Raw genomic sequence first — 10,503 nt, 5'->3', positions numbered from 1 at the left:
GATGATACGGGAATTTTAGCTCAAACAGGACAACCAATTGCTTGCCTCGGAAATTCTACAAAAACATGTAGATGAAGTAGAAGATGGATGAAACTATGGAGAATAAAAGTGAATAACTCTAAATCAGTTCACGTTACTTTTACGTTACCACAAGGTTCATGCCCCCCTGTTAGATTGAATGGTGATTTAGTTCCTGTATCCAATGTTGTTAAATATCTGGGAATACATTTAGATAGAATATTAACTTGGCATGAACATATTCTAAAGAAGCGTCAGCAAAAAATTAATTGTTTAATTGATTTATTTAGATTGAAATAATGTAGGCTAGATTAGATGTCCGCACTGTTGTATATTGTAGTTATTTAAAGCTACTAATTTGCGTATATTGAAAACATCCCATTACAGCTGTTGGCCATTTAAGATTAAAACTACGTTCTAGACTAGGCAGATGCACAAATCATCAGTTTATCCACAAAATAAGAATTGCTATCATATGGAAAAGAATATTAGCTAATAAATTGGACAATATAATAATTATATATAGTCTAGGTGAAGAAAAAGTGGTAATAAAATATCACAAAATTTCATTTATGCCAAATATGCAAAGCTTTTTTCTTCATATAAATTCGTAGTAAAAACTTTCAAACTGCTATGTACATTTTTTGGCCTTTGTGCATTTCCTAGGTTAGGTTTATGTTAAAACGCCTGATTGCACGAAAAGTAGATAGTATTTTGGACTATTTTATCCGAAAATTGGCTCATAAGTAAGTGCAGCTTTTACTCTTAATTTTTGAATTCTGAATTTTTGATCGATTGTGTAATTTTCGTTTGTGAAGTTTGGCGTTGATTGAAAGAAGGAAAATAAAATGTTTTTTTTCCCATATTTTGTTTTTTGTTTCCTGCAAAGGCAAAAAGTCATCTTAATACCACAATAAGTGATGCGCCGATTGGGGTGACGGAGTCTTAAAAAACGGCAGTGTCAAAATTAATTTGCTCTGATGATTTTTCACTCAAAGATGAAGAACGCTCTGCTCGGTCAGACGAAATTAATTAAAAAGGAATTGCCTACGTTGAACTGTTATCACCAATCGAAAGATCAATTATGAGGTATACATTAAACAATTAACGAAATTAAACAATGTAGCTGAAATAATTTATTCCATTATTGACTCACATATATTTGGACACTCGGCAAAAATTATCAGAGCTTCGTTGGGATGTTTTGCCAAAACCAACACATAGTTCTGACCATCTGATTATCTTTTTCGGTTTCTACAAAGCTTCTTGAATTAAAAAAAAAATCTATAATAATTCAGTTTTTTGCTAATGAAAAAACCAGAAGTTTATAAAAGTGGGATAATGATGCAGCATGAAAGATAAGAAAAAGTCAGTGATCAAAATATACAGTCAGAATAAAATTATTTAGTTTTATGAAAAAAAAGTCTCTGATTTTCTAACAAAAATCCCAAATCACAAAACTTAGTTGCCAACCTGATGTTAATCTAATATTATGAGAATAAATTCAATACCTGTACAAACATACTTCATCTTTCTTCGCACCCCATCTCAAAATCAGTATATATAGTTTCGCTATCATGACTACTGTCACTACAGTACCCTGGCACAACCGTATCCAGTCTCCTCTGCTATAGAAATTTCTGCATTATTTTGTTTATGTAAAAAGCTATTTCGTGTCAACTAAATTTTACTCTTGGAAAGAGTAAAATTTATTTGGTAAAAGTTTACATAATGCCTAACATAATGAATACGTATAAAATGAACTTCTTTCAAATACAGATATTGAATTTATTTCCATAATATTTGGTTTTAATTATTCGATGAACAACGTGCTTAAGTCTTCAAAAACCATTTAGATCCCACACTATACCAGTGAGTCACAATTGATATATTTTTTGTTTATCATTGTAAACAAACCTAAATTAGGTCAATGCTTATTATACGGCAATTAAAATTTGGTATTGTACCAGTTAAGTGATTCCGACGACCTAATGTTAAGAGTTATTCATTAATTTATTTGTTAAAGGAATGATTCAACTTCAATAACAAGAACTGATTATCAACATGAATCTAAATATAGAAAGTTTATAAGAACATGGCTACAGTGTGGCGTTGATTAAAATTATAAGTTATCCAATTTATATTAATACTGATTCATTTGAAGTAATACTGATATATGTATATGTAAATTTAATACTTTCACAAGATTTATACAAAAAACAATAATGGCATGCCTCATATGTCTAATAATCAAATAAAGGAAGGTAAATCAACATATTTGAGGCCCTGAGAATTTTTTAATAGATGCATGTATCTCATTTTATAAATGCCTCAGGTCATGCTAGAGGGCGATTTATAGTTATAGCCATCTATTAAAAATATCGATAAAACCGTGGAAATTGTCTACGATAGTTATTGAACAAAAAAAAAGGATTAAAAATTTAGTGGTGTATGGCATCGTACCTTATGTGGTGTATGGCAAATTGTTGGAACTTCCCGTACCGTCACAAAATGTTCGAGGAATATTTAATGTTTTCAAATACTGTAACTTTCATTATTCATATTTTGTGGACAAAATATAAGAGCTTATGATTTTGACGACCACGTTTATTTAAAATGATTTAAAATGAAGGACACTGTCGAATATTTATAAGAATTATATAATCTGAATTGCAAAGTTAAAATTATTTTTTTAATGGATATAAGTGAACTTTTGAACCTTAGCCAGAATTAAAATTAAAATCTGATTTATTTTAGATATACAATGAAACAGTTTTTAGAAAAAATGTTTAATTTTGAAATAAAACAATTATTTTTTCCAAAAGCAATTACTTTGTCAACACAAGCAAAAAGTTTTTTGAGCCATTCAAATCGGATTCTTCCATTGCCAACTGCCATTTTTTGCATATTTGGCTCCGTATCTTCGAAACAGCTGGACCTGCCTTTGCCCAAAAACTAATCAGGGCATCTTATCAATAGGAATCAAATGTTTTTAAACGATTCAAATCGGTTGATCCGTGCGCCCGAAAACGTGAACGAAAAATTGCGGACACTCAAAACACACACATCTATTTTTTCTGAGGTATGCCAAAATGTTCAGAAACCTCTGAAACGTGAAGATATGCAAAAATATTCATTTTAGAATTTCGGCCCATTACTATAACTTACCCTGCGGCAAGTGAATAAAACTGAATTTTGCCTCTCAATATCTAGATCAATATCAACATTCAATCAAAAATCAATTTATGTGCAGAACACGGGCTCTCTCTAAGGAAAGCAGTTAGAGCAACGGGACTTTAATCAGGAGTCCTTGTCTGATGTCAAGCAGTAGTGATATCAGTTTTCACTTGGAAATATAGCAATATGCCGCATCTCCGAAATGGCTCGACCTGTTTTGCCAAAAACTAATCAGCACATCTCTCTATCAATAGAAATCGAACCGTGGACGAAAAATTGTATCCATTTTTTTTATTTTCCATCAATTCTCCACCCAGTATTCATTTTTTCTAAGCAATGTCAAAATGTTCAGAAACCTTCAAAACGTGAAAATTTGCAAAAATTTTCAATTTTGATTTTTGGCGATTACAATAACTTACCTTACGGGAAGTTAAAAATATTTGAGAATACGACAAATTACAGGACACGAAGATTTTTATCTCAATATTATTCTCGTTTAATATTCAATGTTTTTGGTCCTTCGAGATCGCAGACGAACGAATGTTTTTAATTTTTAAACAATAATTTACATAAATCAAGTCTAACACATTGTTAAATACACAATAATGAAGCTGAACGTTTAAAAGTTGTTATGAATACTTAATTTTTCATTAAGTATTCAAATGAGTGATAATACGAAACTGTGTACTTAGTACTTACGTATTACGAGCAGAGAAGGATGTGATCGATATGCAATACACGTCTAAAGATTCATCAATAATTTAAAGCAATAATAAGCTGTTCAAATGCTAGACTTCAAATAATCGTCACATAAATGCATAGTAACTTGTTGGAAAGTATGTAATTTATTTTTTCCTGGTATCATATCATTTGTAATTTTTACGCCTAATTTGACGTTCCAACCGAAACATCTTCACAAATTTTGTGAACTAATGTAGCACTTGTGTATGTTGAGGTTACTCTTCTTAACCCTTTCCACTCGAGTGCCGCCACCCCGTCGGCAAAACACATACAAATTCTGGAATTCGCGAAAGAAAAGAGGCAATATCAAGAGCCAATGAGCAACAATTTTGAAATTTTTGCTTTTCTAAATATTATACCAGGAAATAATACTCATGCTAGACAATATTTTGTTGAAGATGCAATACGTTCTGAAATGCCATTTGGAAGTAATTAAGTCTCGGTGAAATTAGGTGGAAAAGGCATTAGTGAAATACCTGAAACGGACTAGACAACAACAAAAGACTTAGAATACTCCGACATATATATATATATATATATATATATATATATATATGTGTCTATATGTATATATATGTAGATAGATATAGATAGATATAGGGTAGAACGGGACACAAAGGCTCAATTTGACCTAGTAAAACCAAACCATACACGTATCAAACAAACACCTACCTAACTATGTTAAGTAAAATTCCCAACTAATTCGTCGTTGTACAACTATATTTTCTTGCTACTTTTCAAAAATTTGTCGAACAGCCAGGGTGAGCAAAAAGATCCACCACTTTATTTGTAATTTATTGAATAATAGTTACATTATTTAATAATAATTAAGTATTACATTATTAATAATTATTAGGTAGAACAACAAAATTAAAAATCATAATTTAAATATGTATTTTCAAACATAATAAACAAAACAAATTATCATTATATATCTTGCTTTAGTGGATAGTTTTTCTTAATTTATTATAATTAGAATCATTGTATATTGAAATATAATTATTATAAATAAAGTGAATACAACTTCTATTTGAAATTCATACCTCTTCGGCACATTTTTTATAAAGATCGCACTGGATACAACCTTCATTTGGATCATAAGAAATTATTATCAGAGTTAGAATAATTATTGATTTAATATATCTTTTGTAAAATAGCTTTTATTAACTTATTTTACATTTTTATTTACTATTTTCTTATTGTTTACACCTGGCCAGTATACGGATTTAGGTGATCCTTTTTACCCCAACGGCATGTATGCTATTCTAGGGGTTATAGAAATTAAACTCTTGAATCTAACTCAAACATAACAATACATAAAACAATTAAATGAAGTATACTTAAAAATTATATTCAGCTATTGTAAATTAAACAACCGTGCTCATAAGCAATAAGCCTTATTAACAAAATTAATAACCTTAATAACAAAAAAATCCTTTTGTTACAAAATTTACAATGGTGTCATTTATCTCGAGATAGCGAAGTCGCCCGATTTAAGGCGATGGCTGGTTTCACTCTTTTGCCCTCTTCTTTCAAATTAGTTAATAATTCCTAACTCGTTAAAAACTCCCTACTCGTTTTTTAGGTATAGGTGGTGGATCTTTTTATCCGCGGTCCTATAAGCCCCGCACTACCTTATAATATAGTATAGTTGATTTTGATGTGTAATGAATGCATATATATGAATAAATTCTTAGTGGGCATAACATCAAGTTAAAAAAGGATATTGTAAGCATTTTAAAACAACTATATTTTTTTATTTATTTATTATAATGGCATCTGATGAAGTTTATATACAATAATGTATCAAACATATATACAAAATTATGTTAATTTAATAAATTATATATCCAATCTATTTTTGTTAAAAAATTTGTTGATAATGCTGTATATATTTTCAGAATTATTCATGAGTGGTTGATTTAAGTTAGTGGGCAACTCACTTTTCTTTTTTTAAAACTTCTCATAATTTTTTTCCCTTGCAGGCTGGTATCGAGAGCACTGAAAAAAATATGTGGTTAAGAGATTTATTTTTCTTCGTGTCCACATGTGCATGTCGGAAAATTGATAATACTAACTTTGTTCAGGTGTTTTTTTGAACCTTCTGTGGTCTAGTCGGATCCTACAGATATTTTTTATGTATTTTCTATTTTTGTTATAGGGGCACGTAAATATTTTGAAGTTTATTAATTCATAATTATGGCTTTTTTTCTCCAGAGATTTTATATAGTATAATAGCTATTAATGTAGGGCCATTTGTTTGAGTTTTTATATTATCTGAAGTTGGAATTTAGTGTCCTTCTTGTCCTAATTGACAAGTCTGCTTTGTAAATTTGTCTACAGTTTCGTTGTGTTTAATACCATCATCCACACAATATCTATTTTATATTTTTCGCTGTCTAATTTTTCTATTGCCTCGAGTAAAAACATCTATATTATTCCATTCGATTTAATGTAAAATTCGACGTCGTCAATCAGTTTGCACGTAATACTAAAACTGCCAGTAATAACTTTTGAAATATTTTTTAACAATATAGTGTAGAAAAGGCTCCCAAGACAAATTTGAACTACGTATTAAACACCAAATGTACAAAAAAAAAATTGCAAAATTATTGCACATGTTGGGACGAGAGGGTATTTACCATCTTTTTTTCACTTGATGTTATGCCCTCTACGAACTTTTCATGTATAATTTTATACATGTACATATGTATTCACAATATGACTCTTCTTTTAACCAAATGTGATTAACTCAAAGCATTCTGTAATTCTTAGTTATAGTGTCACATTTTTTTCTGTGTGAGTATTGTTACTCTGTTTCCGTTGTCCCATTTACAACCAATACTACTATTTGACACCAAATTTAATATGATGCTTCAGCTTATAGGGCAAATGACCGGTTTTTCTGGAAAGTCTAATTTACAGGAGTCGATTTTTAAATGATGTACTATTAACGTTAGTAATCTCCAAAATTTACTGCTTATTTCGTTTTAATTGCTACAGTTCACTGTTTGCTTTTAAAATAATTTATATTTATATTAGTTTTTTTACATAGATTAAATTTTATCGTCGTTTTGTCCTTTAGTGTTATTTAAAAAATAATTGAGAACTCTTAGATTAACTTTATCTAGGTAAGCGCTTTTGAAATAGTAGTTTCGATGTCATATTGCGCCATAACAAAATCTATTTAAAGAAATAAAAATAAAATACATTCTATTTTGAAAGCAGTTCTGGAAAAGCGTTATTTTTATCTAGTTTTTTTTTTTTCAAACATATACTTATTCTTGATTCATTTGTGGATGAAATTCATTGTTTGCTAATGATTTTAATTTAAAAAAACTAAAGTTCTTCAAAGGCTGTAACTTCCTGGTTTATCTAATATTATCGATTATATAATTATGCAATTTAATTTCTTTTTAACTTCCCGTAGGGTAAGTTATAGTAATCGAAAATGAAAATTTTTATATATCTTTACGTTTCAAAGGTTTCTGAATATTTTGGCAAACCTTAGAAAAAATGGATGTATGTGTGTGTGTGTGCGTGTGTGTATGTGTGTGCGGATACAAATTTTTGTCGACGATTTCGGGAACACCGATCAACCGATTTGAATAATTCAAAAAACATTCGATTCGTATTGATAAGAAGACATGCTGATTAGTTTTTGGCGAAGGCAGGCCTAGCCGTTCCGAAGATACGGGGCAAAAAGTGCCAAAAATGGTAACACAGATTTTAAGAGAACGGAGCGTCCGATTTTAATAATTCAAAAAACATTTTACTTGTGTTGACAAGATAAAGAATTGATCAAATTTTCATTCAGGTCTAGCGGTTTCGGAGATCTAATGAAAAAAGTATAAAAAATGCCATTTGGCGGTCAAAAATGATCATTAGACATATGCACATCAAATTATCAGATATTTTATAGTGATTTAATAATAAGTATAATTTTTTTTTTACATTTCTATGGGTTCCGTACCAATGTTTATCCGTTAGACGGCGGCGCGGCACTTACGCGCTTTGACATTTCGTCTCTATGCAGTTCAAGCAGTACGATTGCTTTAAAAAAAAGTTCAGAATTTCCAAAATATGTCAAAATGAAGAAAACATTTATTTTTCGAAAAAGTTTTTTGTTTTAATAATATAATAATTTTTGGTATGAGAAGTTCCAGCAATTTGCCTTAAGGTACGATGCCATGCGCCCCGCTAGTTGAAAGTTTTCTATTATAATATTTCTAAATCGTAATAAACGCAATTAGAAAAGGGACTATTAACAGCTGGAATTTATTTCTTTAGGGAAAGAACCCGTTTTCAGAAAGCTCGCGCGCATTGTTTACCAATCGCACTGTTTCAAAATAATCTTATCGCGATATGTTTGGCTATGTTGCATATTCGACATTCTTCGTTTAATTAATGAACTACGATCTTTTTTCGAGGTGACGAATTAAAATAAATATAACTAAACTGCTGAGACTATATTTATATATATAGTTTTCATTACATTCAGCATTTTCGACATATTTGTCTTCAATAAGGAAATGGTGAAGCCTTAAATAAATTAACCGACAAAGCATTTTCGTTGAAAGTACGCAGTGCAAAATGATGAATCTTATGTATTTTATCTCAAAAGTTCCAATCGGAATCATTCTTGTTATTGACCATCGTTTATTAATTTGTCATTGTGACATTGTCTCTTGGTGGTGACGATTTTGAATTTTGCTATCGTACTTGAGATTTTAACAAATAATTTAAGTGTGGGGTGACCAAAAAATATGTGTGTGTATGTGAGTCGATTCTTCGAATTTCCCTCAACTTCAAAAACTGCTGCACCGATTTTTAAAATTTATCATCCATTCGATGTAACTCGATAAGAACTCAACTACTCAGCAAATTACAAATTTTGCTGATTAGTTTCTGGTACAGATCGACCGAGCCTTTTCTTCTTAATTATTCCTCTAAAAAAAATTCGGCGATTTTGATTAAAATTTTTACGGTTTGACTGTTTTGCAACCGGAGGAAAATTTTTATTAAATTTTATTAAAAACGCGTTTTTAGTCTATCTTAAGAAAAAAATCACGAAAAACTAGGCATTGTCCATAGACAATAATAAATGACAATTTATCATTCTTTAATTACTTGTAGGTACGAGCTTATCTCCTTTATACAAATATTTTTTTATTACGGAATTCATTTGTTATCAAGCTATTTTGTTAAATGACGGCATGATTTATCTTTAACTTATGCAGATTTACAAGATGTTGGCATAACACTTTTGTTGGATTTGTTCAAATATAAGATAATGCATCATAATATTTGTTCATAGCTAAATTTAAATAAGAAAAGAATAAATTGTAACGACACAATGTCTATGAATTCTATTCATATTTTTTTCAGTTCCAGTCTAGAACATTTATCAATTTCTTTTTAAGGATTTATTTTATTATTAGAGGCCATGATGTACCATATTCGATTTCTAAGAAAGTAAATAGTATTTTTAAACATGCCAATGTTCTTCAAACAACAACATTTAGTTATTGCAAATTATCAATATTATTCATGCTTTATTTTTATTAATTATCTAATCTGTAAAAATTGTTTTATAAAAAAAATGATGTCATAATATAATTTATTGTAAACGATATCAATGTTACACTGATTGCTATAAGCAATATTGTTATTTAAATAGTTCAATGTTCAGATAACAAATATATAAATGAAATGAATTTCATGGAACAAAACCATTTATTTGATCAGATCATTGATTGCTAAAGATAATATTATCGAGAGAGTTTGTTTATTTATAGATTAATTGATCGCATAGTAAGAAACAGTTAAAATTATATAAAAAGTATTGGTGGTTGAAAAATTGAGGAAGAGGAAAAAATTCCAAATACACATGCTGAATTCATACCGTTATTTTGATTTAGTATTTCTGTAAAGTTCTAGATTTGTGGCATGATTTCATTTACATCAAATGCATAATTCATCAATAAATAATTATATGATTTATCACATAAATTTCTCTAACAATTTGAGACTCTACGAAAGACACGAGCATTCCATAACTTTCTTAGAAATAGAATAGGATACATCGTATAAACAGGGCCTTCCCGAAATTGTGCACTGCATATTATCAGGGAATTCACCAACCTTTGAAATTTAATCTAAATTGATAAAACTACTCATTGTCAGCACACACACATTATATATATATAGTATTATCTTCATTTCATTTCATTTAGCGTCGAGTTTCTTTGAAACTTCTGCTTCTTACTATCTTCAAATAGTATTACTGATAATTATTTAGATATGTTTTTACTGAAGTAAATTAACAATATTAACCACTTTGACATTGAAAGCATATTATATAACATTGTCATTAGAGGAATTTTGTTGCTAGTTTGTGAAAATATTCTTCATGATAGTAATAATGTCTATCATTTGAATTAAATGTGAACATCAAACAACAAATAATTACATTAATTTAAAATATTGTTTTATCACGATTAGTTGAAAATATAAATTTAAGTTTATTTATATATCGATAATAATGCATGCATACATTTCGATATA

Source organism: Ctenocephalides felis, unplaced genomic scaffold (genome assembly GCF_003426905.1).
Source record: "Ctenocephalides felis isolate EL2017-DRISC unplaced genomic scaffold, ASM342690v1 CF-g0.4_SCAFFOLD_02204, whole genome shotgun sequence".
Taxonomy (NCBI): Eukaryota; Metazoa; Arthropoda; class Insecta; order Siphonaptera; family Pulicidae; genus Ctenocephalides; species Ctenocephalides felis.
This window is presented reverse-complemented; position numbering follows the sequence as displayed.